Here is a 16,330-nt window from a genome sequence, read left to right as displayed (position 1 = left end):
CCGCCTTTGGCCCATATCCCTTAATACCTTAGGTTGGCAAAAAGCTATCTATCTCAGATTTAAATTTAGCAATTGAGCTAGTATCAATCGCCATTTGCGGAAGAGAGTTCCAAACTTCTACCACCCTTTGTGTGTAGAAATGTTTTCTAATCTCACTCCTGAAAGGTCTGGCTCTAATTTTTAGACTGTGCCCCCTACTCCTAGAATCCCCAACCAGCGGAAATAGTTTCTCTCTATCCACCCTATCTGTTCCCCTTAATATCTTATAAACTTCGATCAGATCACCCCTTAACTTTCGAAACTCGAGAGAATACAACTCCAATTTGTGTAATCTCTCCTCGTAACTTAACCCTTGAAGTCTGAGTATCATTCTAGTAAACCTACGCTGCACTCCCTCCAAGGTCAATATGTCCTTCCGAAGGTGCGGTGCCCAGAACTGCTCACAGTACTCCAGGTGCAGTCCAACCAGGGTTTTGTATAGCTGCAGCATAACTTCTGTCCCCTTGTACTCCAGCCCTCCAGATATAAAGGCCAGCATTCCATTAGCCTTACTGATTATTTTCTGCACCTGTTCATGACACTTCAATGATCTATGTACCTGAACCCCTAAGTCCCTTTGGACATCCACTGTTTTTAACTTTTTACCATTTAGAAAGTACCCTGTTCTATCCTTTTTTAGTCCAAAGTGGATGACCTCACATTTGCCTACATTGAATTCCATTTGCCACAGTTTTGCCCATTCACCTAATCTATCAATATCCCTTTGTAATTTTATGTTTTCATCTACACTGCTTACAATTACCAATCTTTGTGTCATTGGCAAACTTAGATATGAGACTTTCTATGCCTTCATCTAAGTCGTTAATAAATATTGTGAATAATTGAGGCCCCAAGACAGATCCCTGCGGGACTCCACTAGTCACATCCTGCCAATGTGAGTACCTTCCCATTATCCCTACTCTCTGTCGCCTTTCGCTCAGCCAACTTCCTAACCAAGTCCGTACTTTTCCCTCGATTCCATGGGCTTTTATCTTAGCTAACAGTCTCTTATGTGGGACCTTATCAAATGCCTTCTGGAAGTCCATATAAATAACATCCATTGACATTCCCCTGTCCACTACTTTAGTCACCTCTTCAAAAAATTCAATCAGGTTTGTCAGGCACGACCTACCTTTCACAAATCCATGCTGGCTCTCTTCGATTAAAGTGAGCTCCCAGTGTATAATACACCAGTAAATGCAGCAGACATTTAAAGGGGAGTGCCTTTTTGGTCAAAAAAGGTTTTGGAACGCTTGTTCAGTGACACACGGGCCGATTTTCGGATGGCCAAGCAGGTGTGTTGGGGTGCGGGGGGGGCTCCTAAAATGGAGAAATCCCGGAGTGGGTTCGGAGCCCGGCTCCAACCCGATGACTTCCGGGTTCCCCAATGACGTGTTCGGCTTCGCGCGCAGCTCCCGCATGCGGGACTCCCACCGGCAATTAATACCGACGGGATGCTGCTTTAAATAATTATTTAGATAGTTGAGGTACTTGACAGACCTCATTGACTGGAGATTTTGGCAGGGGTGCAATTTTGAAGGATCCTCAGTGTGTTTCCCGTGCTGTGGGAAACACTCCCTGTTGGAGCAGACGTGTTTCAGCCAGCAGCCAGTGGGAGAAGCAAAGGATTATTTGACAGGTGGGGAAAAAACCTCATTTATTGCACCAGGGCACTCTGTCACTTCAGACAAAGTTTTGACTGCAACACCTTGGTCTTTCCACTCAAAATTATTAATTTATACCCTAAACTCTGCTGTGAAAACACATTTACCTACTTTGTGGACCCCCTCAAACTCACACCGTCAGGATGGGGGGGGCGCCATAGCTGCATTCATCACTTCATCCGAGAACGAGCAACATCACCAGCCTCGCCAGGCACACCATCCACCTCCGCCACGTGGAGCTCCACAACACACAGTGCTGTGCCACAGGCACCTGCACAAAATAGTCGTGCAACCACACATACACCCACTGTAGGGTGACCCAATGGGTGACATCAATGGTGGGTGTTCATGGTGAACCTCATGAAAGGGACTTAATGTACAAGCCGTCAAGAATGGCCAAGACGTGGCAGTAGTGGTGACAATAATAATATTTAATGTGCCATTAACAAAAATCAAATATAAATAAAAAACATGACCAACCGTCAAACACCCTTGTGCATCCCCTTTGTGCTTACAAAACCTTTGCCTTATGCTTACGAGTACTCCTACGTGGTGTTTCCCCTGTGGCTGCAGCAGAGGTAGTGGCAGGTTGCTTTTGTTCTTGCCCTGACCGATTAGATGCTTTGGGCCGACGCCCTCTGGGTTTCAGTGCCCGTGAGGGCCCCTCCAAAGACTGCTCCACCTGCACCTGTGCAGGGGCAGACTCGACCACCTGGAGAGGAGGCAGCATTGCGGGTACTGGTTGAGAGGTGGGCAACGGGTGAGACGTGGGAGCACTTTGAGTGGCGTCCCCACTTCCATGTCCCCCTTCGCCATCATCCCTCTCCTGGGCCAGGCCCACGTGACTCCTACCACCCTGCTGGATGACAATTTGGAGGACATGTGTGAAGCCTTGTAAGGCCAGTGCTAGTGTATCTGCCTGCCTGTTTAAGGCGGCAGAAAGTTGCTCACCCTGAGTCCGAAGGGCCGTTGTCAGGGCCTCAATGAACTCATTGTTGAGCTGTGCTTGAAGCTCGATGTAGGCTAGCCTTCCCTCCATTGCAGACATTCCCGCACTTACCTGTGACACTATCTCTGAGATGCCCTCACGTCCCTATGACAGTATCTCAGAGCTTCCCTCCTGTCCCTGTGCCACCATTCCACTCATGCAGGAGTTGGACTCCTCCATCCTCTGCGCGATTGTGGAGAGTGCGCGTGGCACCTGTTCCAGCACCTCACAAATGCGCTGTTGCCCCTCGATCATTCTCCTTTTAAAGGATGGCCCCCCAGGGTTCACCATCTGTGTCCAGCTGAGCAGAGCCTGGAGAAGAGTACTCCCACCAAAACGGACTCTCCACAGCTGCCCCTGCCACCAGTGTCTGCTCGTGCTCACGTGTGTGGTGACTCACCATGTGCGACCCCAACTAAGTGAGGACGGGGACCCACCGGGGTGTGTGTATCTGCACTGGTGGATGGCTCGCTCAGATGTGACGGTGCCCCGAGGAATCGACCTCCACCGTCACAGCAGTCGCTGAATGCCGTGTAAGAGAATGGAAGGCAATATTAAGCATGATGACAGATGTTGAGGTGCTGAAGATGGCGAGGCATGGTAACATCATTTGCTATCGTGAGTGCTGAATGTTAACGTTCTGTCACCAGCCGTTTGTCGGGTGACAGTCTAGGCGTCCCCGACGGACAGGCACTCGAGGGTGCGGCTCACTTCAACAGCCTCCTGCTCCGCGTCCGTGAGGACGACCAGATGTTGCGGCCCCCCTCCGGTCTTCGCCCTCTCCCGTGCATTCTGGGCTCTCTTCTATAAGGGGAGAAAGTAGAGAGGCGAGAGTGAGTGATGGTGACGTGGCCAACCGCTGAATGCATTGGTTTGGGTGAGGCTGACCGTGAAAGAGACGCATCAGAGGGTGAGTATGAGAGAGAGCCGTGAGATTGTATGAGGATTGGGTTGAGTGGTAGTGGTGGGATGAGTACTGGGGAGGTGAGTAAGTGCAGGTAAGTTGAGGATGAGGTTTGAGTGGGTATGAGGAGTGATGTGACAGAGTAGTGTTGGCTGTGCAGAAGGAGTTGGGGGGTGGGGGCGGTGATGTGGAAGACGGAGTGTAGAAGAATGAGTAAGTGTACTCACTTTGGCTGACCTGGTTAGGTCATTGAAGCACTTCCTGCACTGGATCCAGGTGCGGGATATGTTGCTGATGCTGGTGACCTCCTCTGCCAGCTCAAGCCAGGCCTTCTTGGTAGCAGAGGCAGGGCACTTCCTCCCATCCGCTGGGTTGAAAATATCCCTCCTCCTCCTCCTCACCCCATCCAGTAGGACCTGGAGTGAGGCATCAGTAAATCTGGGAGCAGCCTTTCCCCTGGGCTGCTCCATTCTATAATTTTGGTTCTTTGCTGCAGGAGCAGCATTGGAGGACTGCCCCTTTAAATAGGGCTCCTCCAGCTGACAGCCTGTGATGCGGGTGCGCAGTCCGCCCGCTGCGCAGGTTGACAATGGGAAACCCGGAAGCCACGGTAAGTGCCTTCAATTTACCCGCGATCGCGTGGGGAACGGATGAATTTTACTGGGCGGGTTACCCACGCGCCCAGTTGCCCCCCCCCCTTGCTGCCATCCCGCCTCCCTGGTAATATCGGCCCCACAGTGTAAGAATGGAACAGGGTTTCTTGAGGCTGCAGCAGAGGTGCTGTTGCAAGAAACGGTTGCACAGGTCGGTTGTCCCATTTGGCATTTCAGGGCACCTCCTCCAGAGCAGAGAAGTCCAGGGTGCCTGGGAGAAGGTAACATTCATGTCAGTGCTGTGCCCACCATACACAAGGTTTGGTTCCGAATGTGAAAGATATTTGCAAACCTGGTAAGATCGGTCGAGGTAAGGCTGCCCACCATTACCATTACCATCACCATTGGGACTCTACTCATTGGAGTTCAGAAGAATGAGAGGCGATCTTATTGAAACATATAAGATTGTGAAGGGTCTTGATCGGGTGGATGCAGTAAGGATGTTCCCAAAGATGGGTGAAACTAGAACTAGGGGGCATAATCTTAGAATAAGGGGCTGCTCTTTCAAAACTGAGATGAGGAGAAACTTCTTCACTCAGAGGGTGGTAGGTCTGTGGAATTTGCTGCCCCAGGAAGCTGTGGAAGCTACATCATTAAATAAATTTAAAACAGAAATAGACAGTTTCCTAGAAGTAAAGGGAATTAGGGGTTATGGGGAGCGGGCAGGAAATTGGACATGAAGCTGAGTTTGGATCGGTCAATGCCCTGTGGGTGGCGGAGAGGGCCCAGGGGCTATGTGGCCGGGTCCTGCTCCGACTTCTTGTGTTCTTTAGATTTGTGGTTGGGATCAGATCAGCCATGATCTTATTGAATGGCGGAGCAGGCTCGAGGGGCCGATTGGCCTACTCCTGCTCCAATTTCTTATGTTCTTATGTAAGTAGATTGGCAGAGTATGCCTGCCACAAACTGTTTCCTGCCACTCCCACTGGCAATCGGCAGCTGGCCATGTTACAACCTCCAACCACTGAAAAGCACTTAGAAGAACAAAGGATTAGGATGTAGAACACACAATACATGCTCTATCATCTAGAGAAAACCCTGGGGTTAAAAACACTTATTGGCCCATCAACTGGGTCTAATTTATAACCAATTTGTCCTTGTAGTTTCTACCTGCTGCTGAATAAGATGTCAGCAAGTCCGACCTTTCCTCTTATCCCAGGTTGCAGTTAGATGCCTGCTTACACCGTGAGGTGAAGTGAGGGTCGATATTACTTTACAGATCCTGTCTCCTGTTCCACTTAACCCTTGGAAATACTTTCTGTGGTCAGTTTCTCTGTGACATTAGAAACAATGATTCAGCTGCTTATCTTGTGACATAAACATTTCCTCCATGATTTGATCCGCAAAACAAGTAAAAATCCAAGCAAGAAAAAAAAATTAACAAAAAGAAACTGTGCCTCTTCTCCAAGCAGCTTACCTTAAATATAGAATCATAAAATCATAGACCAGAATCATAAAATCACCATTCGGCCCATTATGCCTGTGCTGGCTCTTTGAAAGAGCTATCCCATTAGTCCCACTCCCCTGCCCGTTCCCCATAGCCCTGCAAATTTTCCCTTTTGAAAGTTATTATTGAATCTGCTTCCACTACCCTTTCACATAACTGAAGTCCCTCATCCCTGGTACCATTCTGGTAAATATCTTCTGCACCCTCTCCAAGGCCTTGACATCCTTCCGAAAATGTGTTGCCCAGAATGGTACACAATACGAATATACAAACAATGATAGACAGGCAACGACCCACTGGTCGATCCAGCCTGTCCCACACAATTGGGATACCTTGTGTATCACAAAATACATTCCCCCACCCCATCAAAAACCATGGGGATCGGGCAGGAACGTGGAGTTGAGGTTAAACATCAGCCATGATCTGACTGAATGGCGGAGCAGGCTCAAGGGGCCGTATGACGGCTGAGTGCACTGGACACAGCAAAGGCTATGGGCCCCGACAACATCCCGGCTGTAGTGCTGAAGACTTGTGCTCCAGAACGAGCTGCGCCTCTCGCCAAACTGTTCCAGTACAGCTACAACACTGGCATCGACTCGACAATGTGGAAAATTGCCCAGTTATGTCCTGTCCACAAAAAGCAGGACAAATCCAATCCGGCCAATTACCGCCCCATCAGTCTACTCTCAATCATCAGCAAAGTGATGGAAGGTGTTGTCGACAGTGCTATCAAGCGGCACTTACTCACCAATAACCTGCTCACCAATGCTCAGTTTGGGTTCCGCCAGGACCACTCGGCTCCAGACCTCATTACAGCCTTGGTCCAATCATGGACAAAAGAGCTGAATTCCAGAGGTGAGGTGAGAGTGACTGCCCTTGACATCAAGGCAGCATTTGATCGAGTGTGGCACCAAGGAGCCCTAGTACAATTGAAGTCAATGGGAATCGGGGGAAAACTCTCCAGTGGCTGGAGTCATACCTAGCACAAAGGAAGATGGTAGTGGTTGTTGGAGGCCAATCATCTCAGCCCCAGAACATTGCTGCAGGAGTTCCTCAGGGCAGTGTCCTAGGCCCAACCATCTTCAGCTGCTTCATCAATGATCTTCCCTCCATCATAAGGTCAGAAATGGGGATGTTTGCTGATGATTGCACAGTGTTCAGTTCCATTCACAACCCCTCTGATAATGAAGCAGTCGTGCCCGCATGCAGCAAGACCTGGACAACATCCAGGCTTGGGCTGATAAGTGGCAAGTAAAATTCGTGCCAGACAAGTGCCAGGCAATGACCATCTCCAACAAGAGAGAGTCTAACCACCTCCCCTTGTCATTCAACGGCATTACCATCACCGAATCCCCCACCATCAACATCCTGGGGGTCACCATTGACCAGAAACTTAACTGGACCAGCCATATAAATATTGTAGCTACAAGAGCAGGTCAGAGGCTGGGTATTCTACGGCGAGTGACTCACCTCCTGACTCCCCAAAGCCTTTCCACCATCTACAAGGCACAAGTCAGGAGTGTGATGGAATACTCTCCACTTGCCTGGATGAGTGCAGCTCCAACGACACTCAAGAAGCTCGACACCATCCAGGACAAAGCAGCCCGCTTGATTGGCACCCCATCCACCACCCTAAACATTCACTCCCTTCACCACCGGCGCACCGTGGCTGCAGCGTGTACCATCTACAGGATGCACTGCAGCAATTTGCCAAGGCTTCTTCGACAGCACCTCCCAAACCCGCGACCTCTACCACCCAGAAGGACAAGAGCAGCAGGCACATGGGAACAACACCACCTGCACGTTCCCCTCCAAGTCACACACCACCCCGACTTGGAAATATATCGCCGCTCGCTCATCATCGCTGGGTCAAAATCCTGGAACTCCCTTCCTAACAGCACTGTGGGAGAACCGTCACCACACGGACTGCAGCAGTTCAAGAAGGTGGCTCACCACCACCTTCTCAAGGGCAATTAGGGATGGGCAATAAATGCCGGCCTCGTCAGCAACGTCCACATCCCATGAACGAATAAGAAAAAAAAATGACCTACTCCTGCTCCTATTTCTTATGTTCTTATGTGATCTCCTGGGAGAGGCGAAAAACCAGATAAAAACCCAGGCCAACTTTGGGGGAAAAAGTCTGAGAAATCCCTCTCCGACCCCCATCCCCCACCTAGGCAATCGAAATGGGTCCTGGAGATCACTCTGGCCCTGATAATTCTATGCGTTGCCTACCTTTTGTATAAGGTGATCTCCTCTCCAGCCAGAAACAGGTCCAGCTCTCGCTTGAAGGAATTCAGCGAATCGGCGTCCACCACATGAGCCAACAGCCTGTTCCAGAGGCCCAGTATTCTCTGGGAAAAGAGACACCTCTTGACATCTAACCAAGGTCTGGCCTTATACAACTTAAAACTGTGACCCCTGGTCCTCCCTAACCTATATAATTAGAACAAACTGTCAACTGGAATACAATCAATCCCCTTTATCATTTTATAAACCTCGATCTGATCACCCCTAAGTCTACGCTTCTTTAAAGTGTAGAATCCCAGCTCTTTTAGCCTATCTTGATAACTAAGATGTTTTAAGCTGGGAATTAGTCTCATGGCCCTCCTCTGCACCCTTTCCAAAGCCTCAATATCACCCACCATGTGAGGATACCAAAACTGGACACAATATTCCAACTGAGGCCTGACCAAGGTCTTTTACAAGGACAAAGAAATATGCTTTGTCTCATAGTCAACTGCCCTATAAAAAGAGCCGAATTGGCTCTAACTATCGCTTTACGGCATTGTTCATAAACCTTTAGAGATCTACGCACTAGAACGCCCAGATCTCTTTCTTTCTCCACCTTCTTTAACACTTTTCCCTGAAGGGTGTATGTATGATCAGCATTCTCCCTACCCACATGCGTAACACTGTACTTTTCCAAATTAAACTTCATTTGCCAGTCACGAGCCCAGTCCCCAACACATCAAGATCTGCCTGAAGCAGTCGAGCATTGTCTATAGTCCTGACACTCGCACAGATCTTAGTATCATCTGCCCAACACCTACACCTCGATCATTAATAAAAATAGTAAAGAGGAACGGTCCCAACACCGATCCCAGGGGGACACCACTGGTGACCGGTCTCCAAGCAGATCCAGATCCATCTGTAACTACTTTCTGCCTCCGGCCTTCCAACCAGTTCTCAATCCAGCTCAATATGTTATCACTAATACCAGAGGTGTCGATCTTGTGGAGAAGCCTCTTGTGTGGTACCTTCTCAAAAGCTTTTTGGAAGTCTAAGTAGACAATGTCCAGTGGGCTTCCATCATCCACCAACTTGGTGACTTTTTCAAAAAAATCTAATCACATTTGTAAGACATGACCTTTTTTTGAAGCCATATTGGGTGTCCCCAGTATGTCCCTCTCTATCCAAGTAATCATATATTACATCCCTGATGATTCCCTCAAGCAACTTTCCTATTACTGATTTCAAACTAATAGGCCTATAGTTACCCGGGTCCGTCTTGTCTCCTTTTTTTAAAGATGGGAACTATATTAACCTCCTTCTAGTCTACGGAACCGTCCCAGAGTGCAGTGAGCTCTTAAAAATACGGGCAAGGGGCTCGTACAGCAGGTGTCCCATCTCCCTGAGGACCCTCGGGTGGACATCATCCGGCCCGGCTGCTCCATCTATTTTCAGGTTCTTAATGTTAATCTATGTTAATATTACTAGTTTTATTATCATCATTAAATTCTAACCATCGAGCATCGTCTTCAAGAGTGAAGACCAATGCAAAGTACTCATTTAATATTTCTGCCATACCCAGTCAGTCCTTAGTAACCTGTCCTTGAACACCCTTCATTGGCCCAATACAGTCTTTGACAGTTCTCTGACTCTTCATATAACTGAAAAAGCTTTTCCCATTACTTCTACAATTGTCTACAATCCTCTTTTCCATTATCCTTTTAGCTGATCTTGTTTTCTTTAGCTGTTCCTTCTACTGCACTCTGTTTAGTTGAATAGTAAATGCTTTTAGATTGGAGAAACATCTTGGCTTTTTATTACCACACTCCCTTCTTTTGACTTTGGGCACATATTTGTCTTCCACATTTTTTATCTTGTTCTTAAAAACTTTCCATTTGTATTCTACATCAGTCTCATCACCGCCCAGTAAGGTTAGCCAATTAACCCGTTCCAAATCGTCTGCCATTTTAGCGAACTTTGCCCTTCTGAAATCTGGTACAAGTTGTAGATTTTCAGTACCAGTCAATTGAAAACATATAATGTTGTGGTCACTGTTGCCCAGGTGCTCCCCCACATTGAGGTCCAATACAAGGTCAGGCTCACTACTGTCCACTAGATCTAATATATTGTCATCCCTGGTTACTTCATTAACCGGTTGAGTCAGAAAACAGTCGTTCATATTTTCAACAACTTTTTCAGCTGCACTTCCCATTACAACAAAGGGTAAACCATCGCGTCAATGAATTCCATGAAAATTAAAGTCACCCATCAAACAAGGGTGTCATATATTTGAGTGGTTGCCTCCAGCCAGAGCTCTCCCCTGTCAGTGGCGATGACCATCCTAAGGGAGCCGTTGCTCAGAAACCCGCACCTCCGCGTGGTAAGCTTTGGCAACGCACGGCGGGCAGAGGGGAGGGCCCTGGCTACCAAGGTAACCAGAGTCAGGGACGTACTGGATGGCGGAGGAGCGGGCTGGATGTCCCCAGAGGCGTTGGCAGCATGGATGTCCTGGCGCTACGTCCAGCCCGTGGTCAAAGCCATCCAGGCGCTAAATGTCGCGCTCGGTCCTGACTCCACTAGGTGTGCCGAGGAGGCTCAAGCACGTGGAGCGATCCCGTCCGATCTGACCCCCATTTGGATGGAATTTCTCATCGGCGCCAGGCCCCGAAAACTCCCTTGGGAACCTGTGCCTCACAACTTGAGCCGTCTCTCGGGAATCCCCTACGATCCATTTCACTCTGTGCGGAGGGGTTTCCTGTACGGGCTGCTCCTGCACACTCTCCACTTCCTCACCCTTGTCTTCTGTCCGGACATGCCCTGGCGTACCATCTTGCTGTCTAGCGGAGGCGGGGGTCCCTAATGAAGGGCTCTCTACACGGGAGTCCTCCCCTGCACCACTGGAGATCTGGATGGAGAGTGTTGCACGGAGCAGTTGCAAGAAACTGGTTTTTAAACTACTTCACGGACTCCCAGGCCGCATGTAACTTTTGCTTCCCGGATGAGTCCGTGTTTCACATTATGCGGAGTGTCAGGGGTTGAGGGAAGTTGAGCAGCAGCTCCTTTAAATAGTGGTAGAGGGGCTGCTCCTCAACTTCTGGCTTCACTCCAGACCCACACTCCTAATCTTTGGCCACCCGGTGCGGAGGGGGGCAGGTAAGTCGGAGGATCTTCCTCCTGGGCCTGGTCATTCACAGGTCCAGGTCGGACACGGCCCGTGGTGGGGAGTGGTCACTCTGGCTGCCTGTCTCTCTTCTGCGGCCTTGTCTGTGCCTGGGTCTCCCTGGAAAAGGAACACGCAGTGTCCGCTGGTACACTTGAGGCCTTCCGCGAGCGGTGGGCACCGCAGGGACTGGAGTGCTTGGTAGACGCAGGGAACAATATTCTTATTTAATTTGTTAAGTTTCCTTTGTTTTTTTTTAGTTTTTGGGTGTTTATTGTTTGTGCCGCTCTAAAAAGGAGGCACTTTTGTTAGTTTATTTGGGTTGTTGACGCTAGGGCAACCCTGTGTCTCCATATTGTCCAATTAGAAGAGTAGAAATCTGTTTCTCATCATGTTCAGGTGTCTGACCTGGGGGTTTATAACAATGACCAATAATTAATCTCTGCCCATGGGCTTGGTCCACTTGAACCCAAACTGCCTCAGATGTACCGAATGAGGCAAAATCAAGTTTCTCTCGAGCGATTGGTTTCTCAGTGCTAAAAATAGCAACCCCAACTGCTCTTTGACCTACTCTATCCTTTCTGAATTCCTTTTAGCCTTTTAGGTGAATTTCTTTGCCATCGCTTTCATCTAGCCATGTCTCAGAAATGCACAAAATATCTAATTTTTCCAACACAGCATTTGATTGCAGTTCTAACTATTTGTTTCTCACACTCCTTGCATTTACATAGGAACAATGTAAAGGTCTCTCATCTACTTTCTCTGAGTTATTTATCCCTATATGCCCCCTACCTGGTTTAACTGCATGTTTAGAATCTATGCAATGATCAAGCTCGGTAAAGCTATCCTGAAACTTATCTGCAATGTCCGCTTGCTGATCGAGTTTAAATCCTTCCCAAAAGTAAGCTCAACACCCTTTGCCAGTCTTTGTGCTCCCTGGAAGTTTGGATGGGGGCTGACCCTCCTAAAACAACTTACCCTGTCCAGCGACTACGTCCCAGTTGTCAACGAAGTGAAGCTTCTTCTTTTTGCAAAGATCTCAAAGCCAGGCGTTGAGTCCTCTCCAGCGATCTGGACGTGACCGGCAATAGGCCCGAGACCACTACTCTTGCACCTTTACTCTGAAGGTCAGCAGTGAGCTCCTTGTAGGAATCCTGCAAAAACAATGGATTTCTATCCATTATTGCCTTAGTAATCATATGTAAACTCCTACAGTACCATGGCACTCCTCTTTCATGAGGTCATCCACACAATCCCAGAGATCAGTCACCTTGACCCCTGGAAGACAAAAGACTGCTCTTGACAAAGCCTTACCTCCACAGCTGAAGCCCAACCCGTGATTTAGAAAGGTTTAGCAAAACTTCCTTAACATCTGGTGTGAGTGGGTAGAAGTGATACTGGGTGGGGGCCTAGCCAAAGATCGGGAGATATTTCGGAGCACCAAAAGCCCCTTGTTTCCTTACATAGACTGTGCGCAAACAAATTACCTGGGCTAAAAACTCAATCAGAAAATCGTTACAGGGAACGATCAATCAAGGTCACTGGACAACCAATTACACGTCCTCCCACTTCCTGAATCCTGCCAGTCGGAAAAACTACACTCTGAAGAGATAATTAATAAATTCTGCACCAACACATTTCACCAAATCAGTGCATATATGCAGATGGTTTTAATTAGAATATTTACTCCTTCACGTTTGTGTGTTTGTTTGCTACTTATAGTCCATGAATGTTTAAGATTGGATATGCTGCCATGCAAGCCCATTCATTAAGGATATTTGACCTTAAATGAGAAGATGCTAAAATATAGGGGCCAAATTCTCTCGGTATTTATACCAGACTCCCATCATGACTCCGGTGGGAGTCCGGCCAAATGGCTCGGAAAAAATCACGGCCTGGATATACTAGGCCATGGCCTTAGTTGGAAAATCCTGGCTGGCCTTGTAAGCGGTGGAGTCTACCCTTCTCACCACCGCTCCCCCTCCTCCACCGCACAAGGACAGCTAAGCCCAAGTGAGTTGGGCCAGAGGTGAGGACTCCCTACGCTGGGAGTTCCTGCTTTGCTGCCCAATAAGGGACTTGACATAAGATTAGACACTAGTGCACCCAGTGAAATGAGGTGTAGTAACCTTCAGTCGTGTGAAAGGTTGGGGGTGGGGTCCAGGCTAGGGAATAGTTTCTGGCCCCATGGAAACGAGGTACCCCGCGGGGCAGGGTTAGCACTGGAGGGCACTAGCGGGCGTGATCCCAGCATTACCACCAGGATCGTGTCCCATCCATTTCTGGGGCCATAAAAGCTGGAGATACAGATCTTAAGTCAGATTTGATCTTGCCAGAGCTGACCTTACCCTTCCTAACTTACATCAAAGACAAAGCGCTAAGCTTGTACATGGTAAAAAGTTTGATCACAAGCCCTTATCCAAGTTAACTGTACATGAGCTTTCCTCTTTCCATATTTTGATTGGCCCAGATTTAGTTGGAGTGGAGCATCTTGTGACATGCCCCGTCAGTTAGACTTTCTCCTCACCCTTCAGCTCGAAAGATTTTTGTACCATAACTTGCTGGAAGTTGCCAGCTGATGACGGGGCGGCGAGGGCAGTGGGCATCTGGGACCTTGGTGATCAACAGTCCAGCTCATTAACCCCTTAACCATGGAAATTTAAGGAATGAGAAAGAAACAGAGAAACAATGGAGAAGGAAATAGGGTGAATTAGAGTCAAATGAAGAATGGGAAAGGAAGATTAGATTAAGAGAGAGAGAGAAAAAAGAGACAGAAAGAAAAAGTAAGAAAAACATTTAAAATGCTGGGCGTTATTAATGGTTGCAAAATTGTACTCAACAGTGCTCAAATTTTCAATACACACAACTGGTGAGAGGGGCTCCCCGTTGGTGGTGCAAAATCAGGAAATTACATCTTATATGTTCTTGACCATGGGCTAAAATCCATCGTATCTATCTGAGTCTCTTTCGAAAGGAAATCTCAAGTACTTCTCAGCCCCAAGGATCTCCTTGTGAACAGCTTTGGATAGATTTTCAACTTACCATCACGTGTGAAAGTTGCATTGATTTTCAATTCCACTGAAATCAACGGGAATGAAACTCGAGCGGTTTGTATCACGGGCAGCCGATCCCCAACGGGAATGAAACTCGAGGGGTTTGTGTCACGGGCAGCCGATCCCCAATGGGAATGAAACTCGAGCGGTTTGTGTCACGGGCAGCCGATCCCCAACGGGAATGAAACTCGAGCGGTTTGTATCACGGGCAGCCGATCCCCAATGGGAATGAAACTCGAGTGGTTTGTGTCACGGGCAGCCGATCCCCAATGGGAATGAAACTCGAGCGGTTTGTGTCACGGGCAGCCGATCCCCAATGGGAATGAAACTCGAGCGGTTTGTATCACGGGCAGCCGATCCCCAATGGGAATGAAACTCGAGCGGTTTGTGTCACGGGCAGCCGATCCCCAATGGGAATGAAACTCGAGTGGTTTGTATCACGGGCAGCCGATCCCCAATGGGAATGAAACTCGAGCGGTTTGTATCACGGGCAGCCGATCCCCAACGGGAATAAAACTCGAGCGGTTTGTATCACGGGCAGCCGATCCCCAACGCCAATTTCATTCCCCGGGTGGCGTTGAAAATCTATCCTGACTTGTTTTAAAGGAGCCAATTACCCAGGGCGATGAAAAGTACTTTATTGGTTTTGCATAGAATTACATAGAATGTACAGCACAGAAACAGGCCACATGAACCTCCTCCCATGTTTCTTTATCTAACCTTATCAGCATACCCTTCTATTCCTTTCTCCCTCATGTGTTTATCAATCTTCCCCTTAAATGGATCTATGCTATTCGCCTCAACTACTCCTTGTGGTAGCAAATTCCACATTTCTACCACTCTCTTGGTGGAGAAGTTTCTCCTGAATTCCCTATTGGATTTATTAGTGACTATCTTATATTTATGACCCCTGGTTTTGGTCTCCCCCACAAGTGGAAACATCTTCTCTACATCTACCCTATCGAACCCCTTCAGAATTTTGAAGACCCTCTATCAGGTCACCCCTCAGTCTTCTCTTTTCTAGAGAAAAGAACCCCAGCCTGTTTAGTCTTTCCTGATAGGTATAACCTCTCAGTTCTGGTTTAGTGCAGTCTTTCAGACCTGTGATTAAGATAGCCTAACTGATACTCTCTCTGATAAATTTGTAGCATGAAACATACTTTCCTCATAATCAGTTCCTGCCCTTGATCTGGTGAATAATGCTGATGTGTGTCAGCTCTGCTTCCTGGCTGCTTTACTGCTGCAATGATCCATCATAAAGTTTCATCAGCAAACTGACGTTCACTGGTATGGGAATTTTACCTTTAATAATGCCATGCATTCGCTGTGTTCCTCAGCTGAAGAACTCTCCTGTAAATTATCCCCCTGTGTGGTATTTTGCCCACGTTTGCATTATTCCCACAAAGTGAATGGAAATATAATGAGGTAGGACTTGGAATGAAACATTCCACTGAGCACTTTTGTTAGCCAGTATGGCAAAGTGTTCACACCCCAATTGAAAAACGACTATGCCAATGTGAGTGACACAGATAATGAAGAGGTTTCTCCACTGGTCCAGGACAACACTCTGCTCTTGCTTGTTTAGCTATTCCCAAACAATCTCCCAACTGCACAATGGGACATGGCTCCCAGTCTTTCACCTGGGCAGAAAATGTGTTCTTGCAATAAACCAGAGGCAAATGCTTCTCACTGATCGTGTCAAAACAGTTTCCTTCCAAAGAAGGGCCAAATCTTGCCGGAAAAACGGCGAGTTAATGACACACACAGTTATTAGTGCACAAATCGTCCAGCAAGTTCAGGGAATGAAGAGATACGGCCTGAGTTGCAAATCTCCAGAACTTCCTGGTCGATTTACCCCACTCCACTCGCCCTCAACCTCCCCGTTATTTTTAAGAACTTGCTGGATTTTCACATTAATTGACCATTAAACTCGCCGCAGAAAGTTACGGCTGGAACTTAACAGCAAAAGTACCTTTTTAACGACATGATAATTGTTAATGGAATACCAAATAACCCCTCTAGCCCAGAAAGGGAACAATTTATACTGTTCAGTCTCATTCCTGCATGTAGTAAATTGTTCTTAGAGATTTTTAAAAATTTAAATTTTTACATTTTTTTCTTACCTTTCCTTTCTGTCTAATTCACCCTCCTTCTCCGTCATTCCTCTGTTTCATTCTCAATCCTTTAATC

General features: G+C 47.7%; 1 protein-coding gene across 3 annotated transcripts in view; it reads left to right on the top strand.

Annotated features, from left to right (window-relative positions):
* Nucleotides 1-16,330, top strand: part of enox1 (ecto-NOX disulfide-thiol exchanger 1) — a 393,944-nt gene that overhangs the window by 226,340 nt on the left and 151,274 nt on the right. The gene's annotated exons all lie outside the window — the stretch shown is intronic.

The sequence above is a fragment of the Heptranchias perlo genome, chromosome 11, assembly GCF_035084215.1.
Source record: "Heptranchias perlo isolate sHepPer1 chromosome 11, sHepPer1.hap1, whole genome shotgun sequence".
Lineage (NCBI taxonomy): Eukaryota > Metazoa > Chordata > Chondrichthyes > Hexanchiformes > Hexanchidae > Heptranchias > Heptranchias perlo.
Note: the sequence above shows the minus strand (reverse complement) of the source record. Positions and strands in the feature narration are given on the sequence as shown.